At 41.4% G+C, this 6,611-nt stretch overlaps 1 pseudogene; it reads right to left on the bottom strand.

Annotated features, from left to right (window-relative positions):
- Window positions 1–4,651: 4,651 nt before the first annotated feature.
- LOC149996224 (large ribosomal subunit protein eL20 pseudogene) lies at window positions 4,652–5,180 on the bottom strand (annotated as a pseudogene).
- Between the last annotated feature and the right edge of the window lie 1,431 nt (window positions 5,181–6,611).

Below are 6,611 nucleotides of genomic sequence, written 5' to 3'. Positions count from 1 at the left end.
TCCTCGCACCTACGCTGTTCGGAATCTTCTTCTCCATGCTCCTCCAATACGCCTTTAAGGACTGCAGCGAGGGTGTCTTCATTCACACCAGATCCGATGGCAAGCTCTACAACCTGGCCCGTCTACGAGCCAAGACCAAAGTCAAAGAGGTGCTCATCCGTGAGATGCTCTTCGCCGACGACGCAGCCTTGACATCACACTCCGAAGAGGGACTCCAGCAGCTAGTCACTTGCCTTTCCCACGCATGCAAGGAGTTCGGACTAGCCATCAGCCTGACGAAGACGAACGTTATGGCTCAAGGCACGGGGACTCCCCCATGCATCACCATCGACAGATACACCCTGGAGGTTGTCAACGACTTCACTTACCTCGGGTCCACCATCTCGAGCTCTCTGTCAGTTGACTTGGAGGTCAACCGGAGAATCGCCAGGGCAGCCACAGTTATGGCCAAACTGAACCGGCGAGTGTGGAACAATTCCAGCCTCACTGAGAAAACCAGACTGCGCATCTACCAAGCCTGCGTACTCAGCACTCTCCTCTATGGCAGCGAGACGTGGACCACCTACGCAAGGGACGAAAGGAAACTCAACAGCTTCCACATGAGGTGCCTGCGACCCGTCCTGCATGTCGCCTGGCAGGATAAGGTTCCCAACACCGAGGTGCTGAAGCGAGCCAACATGAGCAGTTTGCATGCAGTTCTTAGTGAGAGACGCCTCAGGTGGCTCGGCCATGTCAAAAGAATGGATGCAGGCTGTATTCCCAAAGACCTCCTCTACGGCGAGCTAGCAGAGCGCCAGAGGATGACAGGGCGCCCAAAACTGCGGTTCAAAGACATCTGCAAAAAGGACATGACACAATGCTCCATCAATCTCAACACATGGGAAGTTCAAGCAGACGACCGCCTAGCCTGGAGGCTCGTGGTCAGGCAAGGTACGTCACGCGCAGAGGCTGCACGCAACGAGGAGGCGGCCCAGAAAAGATCGAGGCGGAAGCAGCATCAACAGCAGCAACAACAGCCATCTGCCTTCACCTGTAACAAGTGCGGCAGGGATTGTCACTCCCGAGTCGGACTGCACAGCCATTCTTGGCGGTGCAGATAGACTCTCAAGAAGCTACGCCATCGTCTCTCGAGACGGACGGCTGCCGATGATGACGATGATGATGTATTAGGTGATATCATATGGTATCTTGCTTTCATTGTCTGGCTTATTTTGCTAAGCATAGTTCTCTCTAGTTCCACCCATGTTGTTGCAAATGGTAGAAGTTCCTTCTTTCTTTCTGCTACATAGTACTCCATTGTGTAAATGTACCATAGATTTTGATCCATTCATCTACAGATGGGCACTTAAGGTGTTTCCAGCACTTGGCTATTGTAAATAGTGATGCTATGAACATAGGGGTGCATAGGTTCTTTTGAATTGGTGTTTCAGGATTCTTTGGATAAAATCATAGCAATGGAATTGCTGGTTCAAAAGGCAGTTCCATTTTTAGTTTTCTGAAGAAATTCCATACTGTTTTCCATAGTGGCTGCACCAGTCTTCATTCCCACCAGCAGTGCACTGGGGTTCCCTTTTCTCCGATCCTCACCAGCAAATATTGTTTGTTGATTTGTTGATGATGGCCATTCTGACTGGTGTGTGGTGGTATCTCGTTGTGGTTTCTATTTGCATTTCTCTCATTGCTAGTGATGTTGAGCATTCTTTCATATGCCTGTGGCCCCTCTGTATGTCCTCTTTGGAGAAGTGTTTGTTCAGGTCCTTTGCCCATTTTTAAATTAGGTTTTCTCTCTTCTTGGTGTTGAGTCATATAAGTTCTTTATATATTTTGAAGATCAATCCCTTTTCTGAGGTATCACTGGCAAGTATATTTTCCCATATTATTGGTTCCCTTTTCATGTTGCTGATGTTTTCTTTCGCTGAGCAGAAACTCTTTAGTTTGATGCAGTCCCATTTGTTTATTCTTTCCTTTATTTCTCTTGCCTTAGGAGATATATCAGTGAAAATATTGCTACATGGGATATCTGAAATTTTCCTGCCTATCTTTTCCTCTAGGACTTTTATGGTGTCATGGCTTACATTAGTCTTTGATTCATCTTGAGTTTATTCTGATGTATGGTGTAAGTTGGTGGTCTAGTTTCATTTTTCTGCATGTCCCTGTCCTGTTCTCCCAACGCCATTTTTTGAAGAGGCTCTTTCCACTCCCTTTTATGTTCCTTCCCCTTTTGTCAAATATTAGTTGACCATATAGACCTGGGTTTATTTCTGAGCTCTCTATTCTGTTCTATTGATCTATATGTCTGTTTTTATGCCAGTGCCAGACTGTTTTGATTACCGTGGCCTTGTAGTATGGTTTGATGTCAAGTATTGTAATTCCTCGTACTGTGTTCTTCTTCCTTAAGATTGATGTGGCTATTCAATAAATTGCTTTGGGTAGTATGGACATTTTAATGATGTTGATTCTTCCCATCCATGAGCATGGTATATTCTTCCATTTATTTGTATCTTCCTTAATTTCTTTCTTCAGTGTTATGTAGTTTTCCGAGTACAGGTCCTTTACCTCCTTGGTTAATTCCTAGGTACTTTATTTTTCTTGTTGCTATAGTAAATGGGATTTGTTTTCTAGTTTCTATCTCTGATATTTTATTGTTGGTGTATGGAAATACCTTTGATTTCTGAATATTGATTTTGTACCCTACTATTTTTCCAAATTCGCTTAATAGGTCGAGTAGTTTTTTCATAGAATCTATAGGAATTTCTGTGTACACTATCACATCATCTGCAAATAATGACAGTTTTACTTCCTCTTTTCCAATTTGGATGCCTTTTATTTCTCTTGCTTCTTTGATTGCTGTTGCTAGAACTTCCAAAACTATGTTGAATAGGAGTGGAGATAGTGGACAACCTTGTCTTGTTCCTGATCTCAAGGGGAATCCTTTCAGTTTTTGCCCATTAAGTATGATGTTGCCTTCAAATTTCTCATATATGACATTTACTATGTTGAGGTATGCTCCCTCTATTCCAATTTTGCTGAGTGTTTTCATTATAAATGGATGTTGTACTTTATCAAATGCTTTTTTAGCATTTATTGATATGATCATGTGGTTTTTGTCTTGCATTTTGTTTATGTGGTGTTTTATGTTTATTCATTTGTGAATAGTAAACCATCCTTGCATCTCTGGGATTAATCCCACTTGATTGTGGTGTATGATCTTTCTAAGGTGTTGCTGGATCCGGTTTGCAAATATTTTGTTGACGATTTTAGCACCTATGTTCATCAGTGATATTGGCCTGTAGTTTTCCTTCTTTGTTGTGTCTTGACCGGGTTTTGGAATTAGAGTAATACTGGCTTCATAGAAAGAGTTTGGGATTCTTCCCTCTTCTTGGATTTTTTGGACTAGCTTGAGAAGGACAGGAGTTAGTTTGTCCCTAAATGTTTTTTAAAATTCACTTGTGAGGCCATTCAGTCCAGGGCTTTTGTGTGCTGGGAGTTTGTGATTACTGCTTCAATTTCACTCGTTGTTATTGGTCTGTTCAGATCTTCTGCTTCTTTTTGATTCAGTTTTGGAAGATGATATGTTTCCAGAAATTTGACCATTTCATCTAGGCTGTCAAATTTCTTGTGATACAGTTGTTTATAATAATTTCTCACAATCCTTTGTATTTCCGTGGTATCGGTTGTGATTTTTCTTTTTTTATTTCTGATTTTATTTATTTCCGTCCTCTCTCTCTTTTTTCTTGATGAATCTGGTTAAAGGCTTGCCAACTTTCTTTATCTTTTCAAAGAACCAGCTCCTGGTTTTATTGATCTTTTGAATTGTTTGTTTAGTCTCTACGTCATTTAATTCTGCTCTGATCTTGATTATTTCCTTCCTTCTCCTCACTCTGGGCTTTGTTTCTTGTTGTTCCTTTAGTTCTTGTAGCTGTAGGGTTCGATTTCTTATTTGAGATTCTTCTATTCCTTTCAGGTAGGCCTGTATTGCTATGAACTTTCCATTCAGGACTTCTTTTGCTGTATCCCATAGGTTCTGGGTTGTTGTGTGTCCATTATCATTTGTTTCCAGAAACTTTTTTATTTCTTCCTTGATGTCCTTGTTAACCCATTCATTATTTAATAGCATGTTATTCATTCTCCATGAGTTTGAATGTTTTTGAGTTTTTCCTTGAGATTGATTTCCAGTTTCAAGGCATTGTGATCTGAGAAGATGCTTGATATAATTTCAGTTTTCTTGAATTTGTTGAGGCTTTTTTTTTTTTTTGTCCTACCATGTGGTTTATCTTTGAGAATGTTTTGTGTGCACTTGAAAAGAGTATATTTTGCTTCTTTGGGGTGAAAATTTCTGTATATATCAATTAAGTCCATTTGATCTAGAATGTTATTCAATGCCTCAATATCCTTGGTGTTTCTTTGCTTTGAAGATCAGTCTTTTGTTTAAAGTGGGGTGTTGAAGTCCCCTACTATGAGTGTGTTGCTGTCTATATCCTTCCTGAAGTCTTTCAAAATTTTCCTTACGTATTTGGGTGCTCTTATGTTGGGTGCATATATGTTTACCAGGGTCATATCATCTTTTTTTTGTTTGTTTGTTTTGTTTTGTTTTGTTTCATTTTCCCAATGAGTTTATTTGGGCAGACCAGGGGACTGGGAGGCTCTGCATCTAAAAGAAAGTGTTGGGCCTCTTGGTGGTGAAGTGTAGCTTGTGCTGGTGATGAAGAACCCGATGGGGCAGCAGGAACTTGATCTTGGAGTCATGGAACTGCTTGACAGCTGGTCAGCGGCACTTGCTGGCTGCAGTCTCCTCCACCTTCATGATCTGGATTGAGTGGGCACAGACGTGGTGTCAAGCCCCCATGTCTCGGTAGCACAGGGTGACAGCGCCTCCGGTGGTCAGGTCCCGGTACTCCCGGTACATGTTGTGGGTCCCACTACGGGAGTCGTAGCGCAGCCAGATACTGAAGTTCTTCACCCTAAGAGGATTTTTCAAACACCTCCCCACGGTAGACAATTTACCCTGAAGATTTCTTCATCTTCTTACGTCGAGACACAAAGTACCAGAGGCGGGACTTGGCAACAACATGGTTAGGTGCAAAGATGCGCATGCGGTAGAGGGGCAGTGTGTGGCACTTAGGAGTGGATAGGCAGTGCCCCACCACTTTGTAGTCTTGCAGTGTGCCCGAGGCCTTCATAGCACTCTCTTCATGTTCGCCACCACCCACAAAAGGAAGTCAGAGTTATATCAAATTGATGGATTTTTTTCTTATGTATTATGAAATGTCCTTCTATGGCCTGCGCTGTGGACCCTGTTTTGTCTAAGTATTGCTATCCAGCTTTTTTTTTTCATATCTATTTGCTTAAAATATTATTTTCCATTCCTTCACTTTTGAGCTGTGTAGATCTTTTCTTCTAGCGTGGGTCTCTTGTAGACAGCATATATGTGGGTCATGCTTTCTAATCCATTTAGCTACCCTATGTCTCCTGATTGGTGCACTTAATTCATTTACATTTAAGGTTATTACTGATAGGTACTTATTCATTGTCATTTTTGCCTTTATACCTGTATCACCACCCGCTCCCACTACTTTCTTCATCTTCTTAAAGCAGACCCTTTAGCATCTCTTACAATACTACTTTGGTGGATATGTCATCTTTTAGCCTACTTTTGTCTGGGAAACTCCTTATTTCACCTTCCATTTTGAATGAGAGCCTTACTGGGTAGAGTAGTATTGGTTATAGGCCTTTGTTTTTTATTCCTTGGAATATTTTTTGCCATTCTCTTCTGGCTTGCAGTGTATCTGTTGAGAAATCATCTGATAGTTATTGGAGCTCCCTTGTATGTTATTAGCCATTTCTCTCTTGCTGCTTTTATGATTCTCTCTTTGCCTTTCAATGTTGCCATTTTAATTATGGTGTGTCTTAGAGTGGGCCTCTTGTGGTTCATCTTCATTGAGACCCTCTGTGCTTCCTGGACTTGTGTGACATTTTTTCTCATCAGCTTGGGAAATTTCCTATCATTTCTTTTTGAAACAAGTTTTCTATCCCTTGCTCCTATTCTCCTCCTGGTATTCCTATGATACAGATATTATTACGTTTCATGTTTTCCTGCAGCTCTCTTAAAACCTCTTCATTCTTTTTCAGTTTTTTATTTCGTTTTGTTGCACTGTCTGGCAATTTTTTACTACGTTGTCCTCCAGCTCACAGATCTGATTTTCCGCTTCCTCTAGCCTACTTTTAATTCCTTCTACTGTGTTCTTTATTTTTTTTTATTTTATTATTTGGTTATTCAATTACAGTTGTCCCATTTTTCCCCCATTGCTCCCCCCTCCCAGCCCATCCCTTCTCCCACGATTATATCCCTCCCCGTTGTCCATGTCTATGAGTCATTCATATACGTTCCTTGACTAGACCTTTCCTTACTTATCTCCCTTCTCTCCCTCCCCCCTCCCCCCTACTGACTACTATTCTAGTCTTTGCGTATTTAGTTCGTTTGTTTGTGTTGCTCTTTAGTTTCCTGTATTGGGTGATATCATATGGTATTTTGCTTTCTTTGCCTGGCTTATTTCACTAAGCATAATTCTCTCTAGTTCCATCCATGTTGTCGCAAATGGCAGGAGTTCCTT

This window comes from Furipterus horrens, unplaced genomic scaffold (assembly GCF_987537825.1).
Source record: "Furipterus horrens unplaced genomic scaffold, mFurHor1.1.pri manual_scaffold_12, whole genome shotgun sequence".
Classification (NCBI taxonomy): domain Eukaryota; kingdom Metazoa; phylum Chordata; class Mammalia; order Chiroptera; family Furipteridae; genus Furipterus; species Furipterus horrens.
This window is presented reverse-complemented; position numbering and strand designations above follow the sequence as displayed.